This window comes from Musca autumnalis, unplaced genomic scaffold (assembly GCF_047663935.1).
Source record: "Musca autumnalis isolate F117 unplaced genomic scaffold, ASM4766393v1 scaffold_1, whole genome shotgun sequence".
Classification (NCBI taxonomy): Eukaryota; Metazoa; Arthropoda; class Insecta; order Diptera; family Muscidae; genus Musca; species Musca autumnalis.
The window spans coordinates 83,911,810-83,929,071 of NW_027411644.1; the positions used below are offsets into that span (position 1 = coordinate 83,911,810).

The window sequence follows — 17,262 nt, forward strand, 5'->3', positions numbered from 1 at the left end:
GCAGCTGCACAAAACATGGTAGTTAGCAGCACCAGATTTCAACATCTCGACATCCATAAGGGCACCTGGCTGTCTTCAGATCAGAAAACAAGAAATCAAATTGATCACGTTGTGATAGATGGAAGACATTCATCGAGCGTGTTGGATGTGCGTTCGTTCCGAGGAGCAAACATAGTCTCGGACCACTACCTTGTTGCAGCAAAGGTACGCACCCGGTTAAATGTAGCAAACAAAGTACATACGAACGAAGCAACACGAAAGTTAGACATCGGCAAGCTGCAATCACAACAAATAGCCACAGCATTTTCCACTCAACTAGCCCAATTGCTTAATCAAAGCTCTCCTCATCACGATAACATATCAGCGCAATGGCAAAGTATTGTCCACTCCATGCAAACAGCTGCAAAATCCATACTTGGATATCATAGACCTCCACCAAGGAATCCATGGTATGATCAGGAGTGTCGTGCTGCTACCGAAGGGAAAAATGTGGCATATAGGACTTTACAATCCATAGCGCACGAGAGAGATATCGGGAAAAAAGGAGAAAGGAGAAACGTCTTTTCCGCAAGAAAAAGAGAGAAATGGAAAGACGGGAGTGTGAAAAAATCGAGATGTACAGGAGCCAGAATGAATTCCGAAAGTTCTACCAAAGAGTGAAACACCAAACTGATGGCTTTGTTACAGCCACAAGGACCTGCAAGGTAATTTGGTAACTGATACAGATAGTGTGCTCAGGATATGGAAAGAACATTTCTCCAAACTGTTGGTATCCGATAGTAGCGAAGACGGCGAAGATACCACAGATCCAATCCCAGAAGATGACATTGAATGTATACCAGCTGGCCAAGATGAGGTAAAGACAGCAATAAACCTGCTGAAGAATAATAAGACAGCAGGAGCTGATGGCCTACCAGCCGAGCTGTTTAAAACCGGAGGCGACACGCTGATAAGGTGTAAGCATCAGCTAGTTAGCACCATTTGGCAGGAAGAATGCGTACCCGAAGAACGGGACCTGAATATCCTGTGTCCCGTCCATAAGAAAGGAGATAAGACTTTATGCTCCAACTATAGGGGCATAAGTCTACCCCCTATTGCCTACAAGATCGGGTCAGGGATATTGTGCGAACGACTAAAGCCTATGGCCAACGAGATAATTGGACCATACCAATGCGGCTTTAGACCTGGCAAGTCCACCATTGACCAGATATTTACCCTGCGGCAAATCCTGAAGGAGACCCAAGTGATGCAGATCGATTATAAATCAGCCTTCGACAGCCCGCTGCGTTCAAAGGTATTCCAAGCCATGTCTGAATTTGGTATCCCCGCAAAGCTCATCCGGCTTTGTAAAATGACTTTAACTGACACGAGATCCTCAGTTAAAATAGGAAAGAACCTCTCCGAAGAGTTTTGTACCAAAAGAGATTTTAGACAAGGAGCCAGCCCTTCGTGTGATCGCTTCAACATCCTGCTGGAAAAGGTTATACGAGATGCAAACGTCAAAAGAAGTGGCACAATCTACACCAATAGCCACAAGTTACTTGCTTATGCTGATGACATAGACATCATGGGACGATCAGTAAAAGAAGTAACTGATACTTTTATGAAGGTCGAAGGAGAATCTGCTAAACTGGGTCTGGCGGTAAAGTTAATGGTGTCGACGCGCAATGCGTCCATTGAGCTCGGACCAACTGTTGAAGTTGGTTCCTATAATTTTGAGGTAGTAAAAGACTTCGTATACCTCGGCACCTCCGTAAACACAACAAACAACATCAGTTGTGAAATAAAAAGAAGAATTGTATTGGCCAACAGATGCTACTTTGGTTTAAGTAAGCAGTTAAAAAACATGGCAGTGCTTGGTGTGTTTGAGAGAAAAATTCTTCGAAAGATCTACGGACCAATCTGCGTTGACGGTGAATATCGACCTCGCATGAACCACGCGCTGTATCTTCTATACAACGACATCAATATAGTTAAACGTATCGAGATGCAGCGATTGCGTTGGCTAGACCATATCATAAGAATGGGCGAAGATGAACCCGCTAAAAAGGCGTATAAATAAGAACCGCTTGCCGGAGATCTTTCTTAGTTCGGCCTATGGAACAAATGTTCTGTAATGGCCAGCTAAGTAAGTAAGTTGTAACACCATTTGAGTCTGTATCCAGTTCTAGGAATGTGGCTGTTTCGATGGGATGTAACCACAGATTTTCTGGAGATAGTTGAGTAGGCTTGGCAGGGCAGTTGAAAAGGTGCAGTGTGTCGTGCGGGCCTGTGCTGCATGCTGGGCAGATGTTTTGCACGGTTACATCGATCCCTATAGGAATTTCATGGTGGAATTAGAAGGTGTTACATCGATTACAATAATCGGGCCATTTACCACACCAAACGTCAAAATAACTCATTACTGTGAATTGCTTGTTTACTTTTTGTATTGTTATTTTATTCACAATAATGCATTTTGACATCTAATGTGATAGTCAGCTGTTTTTGCCGTTGTACCTGTAATACACGGTGCTCTTGAATCAAATTTAAATGGAAGGTGCTTCCACCTGGGAAGTTTTTGCGGATTCTGAAACTACAATGTTCATAGATGAGAAAAATCAAAAAACAAAAAAAATCGCCGGAGCGCTTTTTAAATAAATCGCGATTCAAGTTGAAATTTTTAGGGGTTGTTTATGTTTTTGCGATTTTACTTGGAAACCGCAAGTCCTAGCAAATGGGAATAAAGAAAATGATGTAGCTATCAAAATTCTCTACAAGATTGGCCTTAATGATATTTTCGTAGGTTTTACAGCTTTTGAGATATAGAAGTTGAAATTGGGACAATTCAAATTCAATTCAATTCTGTATCGTCTCCTTATAAAACAATGTCATGACTACAATTTCCCAACTTAAACTTATATATCTAAAAAAATGTTACAACCTAGGAAAAATTACATAAGCCAGTCTTGTAGAGAATTTTCACAGCTATACGATTTTCTCAGGTCCCATGCCGATAAGACTTGCCGTATTCAAGCAAAATCGCGAAACCCTAACAAAAAAACCTAAAAATTTAAACTAAGCTTCTTTATATCAAAAATTTTACAGCCTGAGAACAAATCATAAACGTCAATCCTGTAGAGAATTTTCACAGCTACAACATTTTCTTTAGCTCCATTACGATTGGACTTTCGGTTTCCAAGAAAAATCGTGAAAACCTAAAAAACCCCTAAAAATGTGAATATTGACCGCGATTTATTTAAAAATCCCTACAGCGATTTTTTCATGTTTTTGGATTTTTCTCATCTATGATCATTGCTATTTCAGAATTCACAAAAACTTTCCCTGTGTAAGCGATTTTCATTAAAAGTTAGTTAAGGCGCACTCTTCATGACATTGTTTTATAAGGGGGCGATATAGTCAGTGCATTGTCCCAATTTGAACTTCAATATCTCAAAAATGGTAAAACCTCCGAAAATACCGTAAAAGTCAATCTTGTAGAGAATTTTCATAGCTACAACATTTTCTTCAGTCTCATTTTGATAGAAATTGCGGTTTCCAAGCAAAATCGCAAAAACCTAAACAACCCCTAAAAATGTCAACTTGAATCGCGATTTATTTAAAAAGCGCTCCGGCGATTTTTTTTTTTTGTTTTTTGATTTTTCTCATCTATGAATATTGTAGTTTCAGAATCCGCAAAAACTTCCCAGGCGTAAGCACCTTCCATTTAAATTTGATTCAAGAGCACCGTGAATATTGTGCCATGAGGAATTCAGATAGCTGCTTTACTAATATTTCTGTTTTCTAATTTTACGGAATATCAGAGGCCTACGCAAGGATATTCAAGTACAAAAACGTACAAACACTTTTCCTAAAAAATCCCTCTAAAAAGGCAAAAATGTAGTGCCTTGAGGTGTTCGAATATGAATTTTGCCTCGACTCTGAGCGCCGTCTACCCTTAAATGATGGAACTAGTTAAAATATATTTTTGTTTCATGTAAATTATTAATAAATATTCTCTATCCAATTAATGCATTTGTTTCTGCCATATCTGCTATAAATAACGATTTTACTAATTGTTGAAGGGTGTTCGAATATGAGTTTTGCATACTGTACATGTTTTATATAAACAATTATTCAATTCCATTATATTAAAAATAACTACAAATAACCTTTTGTTGAATATCTTTGAATTTGAAAATATATTTCTTCTTTTTTTATTCCCCACTAACAACAAAATACCTGCATTATCTAACAGGTTAAAGCCTAACCAATGATTGATTGATTTCATATTGGGGTGGAAGGGGGTTACAAAACATAGGGTGGGAAGCTTTAATGTGCGGACAACACCTACAATGGTGTGGTATAATGATAACTATTGTTTTCAAATAGATATGGTTAGAATTATATACCACAAAAAAAAACGATAAAATGAGGGGAATTTCTGCAACAATAACAATTTAATGTAGATTTGAATAGGAATCGATATCTAAGTGTATTGGTCTCGTAAAGTGTTATTGTATTGTTCAATTGTATTCGAATTGTTAGTTTATTAGAACAGAAATAGCTTCTAGTGAATGTTATCTAGAGAAAAAAAAAACATATATTTTCATAGGTTTTTGGGTGCGAAATGGTGGTAGTGTGGTGGAATGAATTGCTAAAATTCAACATTTTTGGGGAATATTCTATTTCACTGGCTATAATAATTCAAGCCAATAATCTATATATATAAAAATGGTGTAAAAAATGTATAGTAATTCATAAAATGAGAACGGCTAGGCCGATTTCTGTAAAATTTTTTGTCAGTTATTCGCATTTTCGAGGAGAAGGTCTTTACGGAAGAAAATTTTGGAAAATCCCTCTGGAAAAGTCGGAAAATTAGAAAAATCGAAAATTGAGTTTTTGTATGAAATTTTATTCCTTAATAGCGAGACGAAGTTCGCCGGGTCCGCTAGTTTATTATATTTTATAAGTTAAAAGACACAGTGAGTGATTTGTTAGATAAGTTATGACAATTGAAAAATAATAATAATTGTAATTCATTTTGATGGACTAAATAAAAACCACCACAACATTTTGAATACATAGTACTATTATTTTTTTTTTAATATTTTTATTTATTTACTTATATATTTATTACTTACTATATTTATTTACTTACTTACTTACTTACTTAGCTGGCCCATTACAGAACATTTGTTCTATAGGCCGAACTAAGAAGATATCTCCATTCCTCTCTATTTGTTGCTTCGCACTCTGGAATACCGCGCCTTTTCATCTCATCATCCACTTGTTTGCGCCATCTATTCCTTGGCCTGCCAATTCTGCGTGCACCGCCATGTGGCATGTATTCATACGCCGTTTTAGCGGGTTCATCATCGCTCATTCTTATGATATGGCCTAGCCAACGCAATCGCTGCATCTCGATACGTTTAACTATATGCATGTCTTTGTATAGCAAATACAGCTCGTGGTTCATGCGACGTCGATATTCACCGTCAACGCAGATTGGTCCGTAGATCTTTCGAAGAATTTTTCTCTCAAACACACCAAGCACTGCCATGTCTGCTTGCGCAAGTACCATACATCAGCACGGGTAGTATCAGTGTTTTGTAGAGCGTTATTTTTGTTTGACGAGATGTGGCTTTGTTTTTAAACTGCTTACTTAAACCAAAGTAGCATCTGTTGGCCAATACAATTCTTCTTTTTATTTCACAACTGATGTCGTTTGTTGTGTTTACGGAGGTGCCGAGGTAGACGAAGTCTTTTACTACCTCAATATTATAGGAACCAACATCCACAGTCGGTCCGAGCTCAATGGATGCATTGCGCGTCGACACCATCAACTTGGTCTTCTCACCGTTTACCGCCAGACCCACTTTAGCAGATTCTACTTCGACCTTTATAAAGGTATCAGTTACTTCTTTTACTGATCGGCCCATGATGTCTATATCATCAGCATAAGCAAGTAACATGTGACTATTGGTGTAGATTGTGTCACTTCTTTTGACGTTTGCCTCTTGTATAACCTTTTCTAGCAGGATGTTGTAGAGGTCACACGAAAGGCTGTCTCCTTGTCTGAAACCTCTTTTGGTACCAGACTCTTCGGAGAGGTTCTTTCCTATTTTAACTGAGGACCTCGTGTCAGTTAAAGTCATTTTACAAAGCCGGATGGGCTTTGCGGGGATACCAAATTCAGACATGGCTTGGAATACCTTTGAACGCAGCGGGCTGTCGAAGGCTGCTTTATAATCGACAAAAAGGCGGTAGGTGTCGATCTGCATCTCTTGGGTATTCTCCAGGATTTGCCGCAGGGTAAATATCTGGTCAATGGTAGACTTGCCAGGTCTAAAGCCGCATTGGTATGGTCCAATTATCTCGTTGACCATAGGCTTTACTCGTTCGCACAATATCCCTGACACGATCTTGTAGGCAATAGGGAGTAGACTTATGCCCCTATAGTTAGAGCATACAGTCTTATCTCCCTTCTTGTGGACGGGGCACAGGATACTCAGGTTCCAATCGTGTACTCGTTCTTCCTGCCAGATGGTGCTAACTAGCTGATGAATACACCTTATCAGCGTGTCGCCTCCGGTTTTGAACAGCTCGGCTGGTAAGCCATCGGCCCCTGCTGCCTTATTATTCTTCAGCGGATTTATTGCTGTCTTTACCTCATCTTGGCTGGGCGGGATACATTCAATACCATCTTCTGGGATTGGGACTGTGGTATCTTCGTCGTCTTCGCTGCTATTGTTGGTATCCAATTTGAAAAATGGTCTTTCCATATCCTGAGTACACTATCTGTATCAGTTACCAAATTACCTTGCTGGTCTCTACAGGAGGATGTGCCTGTACCAAAGCCATCAGTTTGATGCTTGACTCTTTGGTAGAATTTTCGGACTTCATTCTGGCTCCTGTACATCTCGATTTTGTCACACTCCCGCTTTTCCATCTCTCTCTTTTTCCTGCGGAAAAGACGTTTCTTCTCTCTCCTTTTCTCCCTGTATCACTCTCGTGCGCTACGCGTTGCTACGGTTTGTAAAGTAGCCCTATATGCCGCATTTTTCTCTTCGGTGGCAGCACGACACTCCTCATCATACCATGGACTCCTTGGTGGAGGTCTCTGGTATCCAAGTATGGATTTTGCGGCTGTTTGCATGGAGTGGGCAATGCTTTGCCATTGCGCTGATATGTTATCGGGATGAGGAGTGCTTTGATTAAGCAGTTGGGCTAGTTGAGTGGAATATGCTGTGGCTATCTGTTGTGATTGCAGCTTACCGATGTCTAACTTTCGTGTTGTGTCTGTTCGTACTTTGTTTGTTACGTTTAGGCGGGTGCGTACCTTTGCTGCAACAAGGTAGTGGTCCGAATCAATGTTTGCGCCTCGGAACGATCGTACATCCAACACGCTCGATGAATGTCTTCCATCTATCACAACATGATCAATTTGGTTTCTTGTTTTCTGATCTGGAGACAGCCAGGTGCCCTTATGAATATCGAGATGATTAAATCAGTAGTGCGATTCTCTAACTCATTTTTTGAGTTACCGACAAAAATCGGTAAAATTGAAATGCTTCTAATTTCTCTAATTAACGATGTTTTTCGGTAAGTTAACGACGAATAAAAAGTTGTCGCAAAGTTCTACCGAAAGTAACAGTGTTGTCAACTTTTATTTAAACTTTTCATTCATAATTTTGCGTTTTAATTTTACCGACATTTGTCGTTAACTCAAAAAATGAGTTAGAGAATCGCACTACTGGTACTGCTAACTACCATGTTTTTTGCAGCTGCTAAGTCTATCAGCATCATACCATTGTCAGATGTTTCACTGTGGAGACTGAATTTCCCGACTGTTGGGCCAAAGATATTCTTTATTTATTTAGGTAGTGTAAAGTCCATACATACATACATATGTTGTTATTGCCCATGTCTATCTATTAGCAAAGAATGGCGAACAATCACATGCCTTGACTTCGAGTAATTAGTTTTGAAAATGAGATGATATATTTGGAAAAATGTGGTACGACGGTTTCTGGAAAAAAATTGCTGGCCTAACAATGAAAACGCGAATAGTTACCATCAAAAATAGTTTTATTGTCCTCTAAAGTAGACTCTAGCATGATTTATACACTTTTTCATGCGCTTAAACCAATTATTGAAGTACTTTTTCCACTCCGATTGAGACACCATGGTTTTTGAAAGCATCTTCTGGCGACGAAAATCATTGACCCTCCTTTTTTCTTGATGTGCGGGAATCAAATGAAGTCATTGGGTTCCAAGTCAGAGCTGTACGGGTGATGACCCATCAATTCCACGTTTTGTTCGGTGAAATAGGCGCTGATTTAAATGGATGTGTGAGATCTCACATTGTCATTGTGCACATTGATTCGTCTTCTCTTGTTTGTTTTTTCGATTTTCTCAGGAGACTATAGTAGTGCTGCAAAAATCTATGGCACGATCGATAATATCGATTTTTTTAAAAAATTCAATATCGATAGATAGTTTTGTCTATCGATATTATCGGATTAAAAACCCCAAACCTAAAATTCATCAAAGACGTATAGCAATAAAGACCCGAACAAATGCATTTTCCAAAAACATATGCTAATAGTTACACATTTTGGTTACAGATGGCTCAAAGACATAAATACAACTAAGACTAGACAAAATGCATGCAACAAAAAAATGTTTACGAAACTTTGTATAGAAACATTACCCTTAACAGGTTGCAGTTAATTCAAAATCGCAACCAAGGAGGAACATTTCATGTAATGGTATCAGAAACGAAATTTATGAATTCAAGGATCTATTCAAGAATAATTCTATGTCAATTGGATCGGTAAATTCGGTTAAATACGTAAAAATGTATAGAACAAAAAAATGTTATATCACCATATCGTGATATAACATTATGTTAAATTCAAAAGCCATTCACTGAAGAATGATAGCAAAAAAAATGTCTTATCTTGTTGTATTTATGTCTTTGGATGGCTACACAACTCACTGGAATTGATAACAGCAATGCCAATCGTTTTTGATTCCCATTTCTCGCGGCAGAAAACATAAACGTCGTGTTTTGTGGCTGAAATTTATTTCTTTACTTTTATTTGTTGTTTATTTAATAAAAAAAACAAAAGCGAGTGCCGTCAAATTTGAGTTTTAATGTTTTTCTTGTCAATATTCCAATGAGTAACAGTTTTCGTTTAACAGAATGTTGCTATGATATCGTAGCAACAGAGGTTAACTCCACCTACAGTTAATTTTTCACAATTGACTTTTCCTATCTTATAATATTGACATCTTTGAATTCATTGAAATAAATAGAAATTTCGAGGTTTTTCGGTTTTGTGGATGTGAGAAAATAAGTCCGTTGTCACACGTACACATTTTTCGGAAAAGTAAAATATATTTTTGTGTACTTTTATTAAATAAAAGCAGTTTTTTCTCCTTTATATTTCTGTGAACCACTTGTTTGTATTTACAAACTAGCAGACCTATGTTTGGTTTACATTCGGCGTCTTTTCGTGATTTCGAAGGCGTTTCGTGATTTCGCGCGGAATCATGCAAAATTTATCATGATTTCGCATACAAAAATGAAATCATCTTATTTCGTGATTTCAGCGAAATCAACATCGAAATCACAGTACACATGATATACAACCTTGCTTTTGCCTAAAAAAGTACCAAAAGTTGCAACACTTTTCACGTATCACAATAAACAAGGTAGATGTGCGAATTGCTGGAACAAAATATGTTAATATCAAAATTTGTAAACAACGTGAAAAAATATTAAATTACATTGTTACAATGCTATTTTTCATTGTGTTCACGTACTTTTTTTAATGGTAATGTTAGAAAATAGGCCGAATTGTCAAAAATTGCTTCCCCATACAAATTTCTTAAAAAATACGGGAACGAAAAAATGACGGAAATTGCAAAAACTCCAGCAAAAATGCCAAAATCAGCGTATCAGCCATCGTGTTCAGATGCCAAAAAACATGCTGCTAGTTTTTACTTGGCTAAATTTTTATAGCAGAGAACAGGAGAAGAGGCTTTTATTCAAAATCAAGTGCAAGTCTTGCTTTCGGAGTACTGGAACGCATTTCTAGCACTAAACGGGGAAAATACTGCAAGTAGTAATATTTTGCAGTTTCTGAACACAACTTTTATGTATCAAAATTTATTATTATAATAGCTGTGTTCCAGAACCTACAAAATAGTACTATTTAGTACTATTTTTACAATTTTTTGATAAAATGCGTTCCCGTACTACAAAAATTGGCAAAATTTTCTATTCTCTTTAAACAAAAATGGCTCGGAATGGCTTTCTCTTCTACTATTTTCTACTACACAAATTTGGGTGTGTAGAAAGTTGTAAATTCGTCAAACCATATATTTGACATTTGTTGAAAGGAAAAAATAATAATTGAAGAAATAATTTGACTACAAAATAATCAAATTCTGCTTTTAACAACGAAATAAAACTTCAAGGCAATTAAAGATGCAGTGATAAATACAATCCGCGGTGTTACGTATTAAAATTTGCAGGAATTTTTCATTAATTAACAGTTTTTTTTATGTTTAAAGAATCAATTCAATCATGTTTTTTCAACTTTAAAAAGTTTGTGGCGAAGGCTTTCTAATACGAAATCTTCCACAACTGCAGGATCCACAAGCCTGGTCTAAAACTAGCATACATTAATATCGTTACGTGAAATACAAAAATACGTAATCATTAACGTAACCCTTCGAGGTTTGGACATTTTAGGAAAATGTGTATCTGAAGTACGACTGTCATTTGCTTTTGCAACAGCAAGATCCGCCATGTTGTCCAGATTTATTCTTAACTTTCAGTAGAAATTTCACTTCTAATGGCCTAGAGAGATGTTCTGAGTAGACGCTTCCTAGAGAGCAATGTTGTAAGAAGTTTTTTAAATCTCGTAAGATCTTTGACATGTGTAAGATGGCGATGTAAATTCAGGATTTGTAGAACCTATCGTTGTTCCATCACGTACCGACTGGAATGTCTGTTTGCAAGGAAACGCAAGATGGTGTTCGCTATAGGCCAAATGTGTCATTATCAAGTTAAATGTATTTTAAATTTTCTTTAAATACTTTATATTTTGTTTCACAATGTAATTGAATTTAATAAATCAGATGAACATCATCATACATTCAGCAAAGAAACGCAGGTTTTCATAAAAATATTGTTTTTTATTTTAAATACAAAAGGAAAGCTTGACCGGCAAAATGCCGTTTGCAAACATTGGGTTTTGCTGCAGATTAGGCGTTACTGAGGTCATTGATGATTTACCACTAAATTTCGATCTCTTGCCTGGAGAGATTTTAATCTTAAAATTTCGTACTACATACAGCTGTATAAGAGATCAGAGGAATGCGTAAAATCGGTGTTGGTTCCTGTAGTTAATTTGCAAGTGTCCTTTAATGTTAAACAATTAAAATAAAACAAATTCCTAAAAATTTTTCTTTGTTGCTATGTTTTTGCATGACGTCTGCCATTTTTTATATGACACATTCAAATATTTTTCACATTTTTTTCGTTCCCATACTTTTTGAAAATATATCTGCTCTGAGAGCAATTTTGACAGTTTTCTCTTTTACTACTTTTGCCATTAGAAAAGTACTGGAACAAAGCTAATGTCCCAACGATAAAATCATTTTTTAGTTTTAAATTTCTTAGTATTATAAACAATTAATACGATATATAGATAATTTTACGATCATTTTCGAAATAAAGCAGTAAAGTTCTATATTGTCGTAAATTTTTGATGATTAATTCAATTTACAACAACTTTTTCGAAAATTCATGTTCGATCAGCTGCGCATTTGCATCTACCTTGATTATTGTGATATGCTTGAAATCAACAAAAAAATAAGTGTAAACACCGGGGTGTATTTCAGGATTTCGTGAAATCCAGTGGATTTTAGAGCGCAAGTGTAAACTTGGCACTACGTCCGCGCTGTTGGCCCGTCGTGAAGAGTTTTAATGACAACTTTTTATGGATTTTATGCTTGACAATTTAATTTCACTTCTTCGGTCCATTGCACACTGGTCCCAACCTGCGACAAAAATCGAAAAATCGATATCAGCAAATCTCTGCGACAATTCAGCAAATTGTCTCTAAACTTATCATATTTTAATATTCCAACACTGTTTTTGTAATTTATAACGGAATTTAATGCCAAGTTTACACTTGCGCTCTAAAATCCACTGGATTTCACGAAATCCTGAAATACATCCCGGTGTTTACACTTATTTTTTTGTTGATTTCATACATATCACAATGATCAAGGTAGAAGCATACGCACAGCATAAATTTTCAAAACAAGTTGTTGCAAATTGAATTAGTCTTCAAAAATATACGACAATATAGAACATTACAACTTTATTTCAAAAATTATCGTAAAATTTTCTATATATCGTATTAATTGTGTATAGAACCCGTTCCCGTACTCCGAAGTCTAGCAAGACTTCCACTTCTCATTAAACAAAAATAGCGCCGAATAACACCCTATTCTCCTGTTTTCTGCCACACAATTTTGGCATAGTAGAATCTAGCAACATGTTCATTATCATCTAAATACGATAGCTGATACGTTGATTTGCTGCAGTTTTTGCAATTTCCGTCATTTTTTCGTTCCCGTATTTTTTAAGAAATTTGTATGGCGAAGCAATTTTAGACATTTCGCTCTTTTTTCTAACATTACCATTAAAAAAGTACGAGAACGCAACGAAAAATAGCACTGTAACAAAGTAATCTAATATTTTTTTCACATTGTTTAAAAATTTTGATTCTAAAATTTTTTGTTGCAGCAATTGACCATCTACCTTGTTTATTGTGATACGTGAAAAGTGTTGCAACTTTTGGTACTTTTTCAGTCACAAGCAGGGTTGTATATCATGTGTACTGTGATTTCGATGTTGATTTCGCTGAAATCACGAAATGAGATGATTTCATTTTTGTATGCGAAATCATGATAATTTTTGCTTGATTCCGCGCGAAATCACGAAACGCCTTCGAAATCACGAAATGACGCCGAATGTAAACCAAACATAACAATATAAAACAGAAGAAGTTGAGATTTACGCATGATCTCTTAAGAACTTTAAAAGCATCAGCAAGGCTGTGACTTCTTACAATCCAAGTAACTCAAAATTGAAAGGATGAAATTATTTTTTCGAAATGGAAATTTTAGTACAAGGTTTTCTAATTACTTTTACATAAAAATTTGTACACATTATTCCCATAAAATGGGGTGGAAATCACATTTTTAATAATACTTTTTTGTGGATTTTTTTTCCAAGTCCAAAAAATTGAAGTTGAGTTTTACTAACTTCGCCATCCTTCGCCACTCTCCAAATTTTTTGAAAAATGTTCAAAATAGTGTCAAGTTTACAAAAAATGTGGTTCCAGCTGCATATATTTGCATTTCCGTGTGTGACATTAAAAATACTGACGATGCCTCTGGTCGTTTCAGTGAATGTGCCGTACTACTGTATTCTCAGTTTCTTCTTTGTTTTGTGTTTTAATTGTTTGTTTTGGTTTTTATACCCTATACCACAATGTGGAAAAGGGTATTATAAGTTTGTTTTGGTAAAAATTCATGTAACACCGCGAAATATTCGTCGGAGACCCCCAATGTGGTATACCAATCTTCATATCTCGACGAGATAAAGCGATTTTGAGATGTGTGTCTGTCCGTCCGTCCGTCCGTCCGTCCGTCTGTCCATTATAAATTGTAAACACGCTCCAGGCCGCAATTATGGACCGATCGTCACGAAATTTTGTATGGAGGTCGGGTTCAGATCAGAATAGATCCCTATTCTTATTGGTGATGATCGTGAAATATTTAGCGGGTGAAATGGACCAAAAACATAATATTTATCCAATTTTCTAGCGGCTCTGTAGGTCTCAAAAATAGTCCGATCAACGCGTAATTTTAAATTAGGTAAGAGTATATCACAAAGGAGAAGCTTGCAATTTGAGATGGCGATCGGATATTATTTAGAGGGTTAAATGGACCAAAACTTTTGTGTGAAAATTGTGAAAATTTTTAATAAACAGCTTATATCTTAATTCCTGGAAGTGACATTCCGGACAAGTGAGATATACTTGAAAGTGGAACGCTTGACCTTTCAATTGATGCCAATTATGTTGGTGTGCATGATCAGATAACAGAGTTACAGCCTAATATATTCCGTTATTTGTTTGTAGTGCAATAATAAACTCGCTAGAAGTCGCAATTATAGATCAATAGTCACGAAATTTTGCACCGGGTAAGAGTATAGGTCGAAAAAGATGCATACAATTTTGAATGATGATCTGATATTCTTTAGCGGGTGAAATGGACCATTACTTTTGTATGAAAAAAATAAAAATTTTATTTTTGGTCGACATTTTAATTCCTTGAGGACATATTTATTTCGCAAAGTAGCCTACATATAGGAAAAAACTACTGACCTTTCCTCTGATGTAAATTGCAATAAAGTGTTTGCTAGATAACGGGCCTACTGCCTAATATATAATGGGTTCTGTGTAGATAACCACATTTTTATCCCAAGCTATGTATTGTCTCTCCAAATATTCGTCCTAGACCCCTTATTTGGTATGCCAAAATTCATATCTCGACGAGATAAAGCGATTTAGCGATGTGTGTCCGTCCATTAAAAATTGTAAACAAGCTTAAGGCCGCAATTATGGACCGATTGTAACGAATTTTTAAGGAGGTTGGGTTCGGCCAGAATATAAATGATTAGTTTTTGGTGATGATCGTGAAATGTTCAGGGGATGAAATGGACCAAAAACAAAATTTTAACTAATTTTGTAGCGGCTCTGTAGGTCAAAATAATAACCCGCAAAATTTTAAACAAAGTTTGAGTTTATGACGAAGAAAAAGATAATACTTAGCGGGTTAAATGGACTGAAACTTTTGTGTGAAATTGGTAAAAATTTCAATAACGTAGCGGTTAAACAACGGAAGTAGTAGTACTACATAAGTGGGTTGCAATACATTTTAGTTTGTGTGAACTAAATTTTCCTTTCCTGCTACAAAAATGTCTTTGTCATGCTAGATAACTTTTTTGGCTTTGGTCATAAGTATTATACATTACATATTTTATATTTGATAATTAAATTTTCACAATCATTGAAAAGAATATCCGTGGAGAGCGATTGTCCACGGATAGTGGTATAGGGTATTCCATGGTCGGCTCCGTCCGACTATAGACTTTTCTTACTTGTTTTCTTTAAAGATTTAGACATTTTTGTTTTGGGATCTACTTATGAGTATATTTTTTACATTTTTTACATATATAATATGAAAAACAAGTAAAAATGTAAAGTTCGGTCGCACCAAACCTTATTATATCCCCTTCCATTAAATATTCTGACCTCAAATGGAATAATTTGTTTCCTTTCCTGTCCACGATACCAGTCGGAGACGTTTTTTGACCACTAAGAACTCCAAATAGCAAATTACAACCAATTCGAACCGAAACTGTAGATAAAAACCTCACAATAACTGAAATAGGGATATACCGTAATATGAGGGCTATACCGAAACCTGGACCAAAGACCACAATTTTTATCATTGAGAACTCCAAATAGCAAATTACAGTAAATTCGGGCCGAAAATTTTGATAAAATCTTCAAAATACCTGAAATCGGGAGGTACCGTAACATGATGGCTATACCGAAACCTGGACCAAAGACCACAATTTTTATCATTGAGAACTCCAAATAGCAAATTACAATAAATTCGGGCCGAAAATTTTGATAAAATCTTCAAAATACCTGAAATCGGGAGGTACCGTAATATGATGGCTATACCGAAACTTGGACCTAAGACCACAATTTTTTGCGCAGAAGGTTTTTGACCATTGGGAACCCCAAATACCAAAGTACAGCCAATTAGGGCCGAAAATGTAGGTAAAAGCTTCAAAATACCTGAAATCGGGTGTTACCGCTACATAGAGGCTATAGGAAAAACTGGACCCATATTGATGATTTTTTGGCTAAAGTATTTTTTACTTATTTTTAGCATATACTGAAAAAATCAGATCGATCCAACGATTATAAATATTTTTGTCGCACCTTCCCATACAAGTGGGACCACTGTGCATTGTCAAACCCCGGGAGGATTTTAAATATATCTACAGATTTTGTCTGTAACCTTTCTTTTCTCTTACGGACTTTGTCGGATTTTTTCGCCCATTGATGCTGTTTAGGATTTATTATCGTCCATATCCTCTATCTTTATCCTAAAGCGATCTAATTATAAAAGTTAAATAACACTGTGCGACAACAAAAAAATGACGAGGAAAATCGAGTAGATTATGAAAGTAGAGCTAAAAATATGAGACACGTGTATCGGCGTTTTAAAAGTTTACGTCGGAAAGTAACCAAAATAGGCGGGGCAAGTTCCGCCCATTTTTATTTTTTTCGAAATATTCGAGTTAAGATATCTTTGAATCCTTGCATTTCAGGTATATAGTGTCTTTGGCAATTTTACAGAAGAGTATGTGGGCAATATTTTTGTTAAAAATTTTAACCCTCATGCGGTTCATCAAAGGGGTCTTTTTTGTCCTTTTTTCAAAAATCTTTCAAAAACTCCTTAAAAATGTGATTGTATCAAATCCAAATATTCTACAAAATTGTTCGCCATAAAATTTTACTATAGGTCTCAGAATACACCAAATCTGTAACTCTTGTCTAATCGCCAGGAATCTCTAAAAATGAAAAACACGTTTTAGGGTTAAAGTCGGACTTCATCTGAGTTTATTTAAAATTGTCCCACAAAACATAATTTTAGAGAGATGATGTCAGAGACAAAAATATTCTTCGTCAAATTTCACTATGGGTCACCAAAGAAATGAAATGTCTATTTACATTTTATAGCATGAAAATATCAGTATCAATTTTGCTGAAAAAACATGAAAATATTTCCCAATTTTTTTGATGAAAAATTTTTCCTTCTTTTTTCGAGTTGATACATGGAAGTAATATAAAACTTGGTTATAGGTTAAAAGTGTCAAAGGATGAAAAATTCTACACAAAATTTCACTATGATTTTCGAAATAAACCATAAATCTATGTACACTATTTCCTTAAAAAATTAGATTACAAATTTATATATATTAGGATGAAATTATATGTTTTAATTTTGGACTGTTAATTTTACATAATTCCATACTGGATCAAAATCAAGAAAAATCCTTTACTTTTTGGGAATATTGTTAAAGAAAGAAATGTTCCAAATTAA

At 35.8% G+C, this 17,262-nt stretch overlaps 1 protein-coding gene across 1 annotated transcript in view; it reads left to right on the plus strand.

Annotated features, from left to right (window-relative positions):
- Positions 1–17,262, plus strand: part of LOC141392106 (uncharacterized) — a 33,386-nt gene that overhangs the window by 12,747 nt on the left and 3,377 nt on the right. The window lies entirely within an intron of this gene.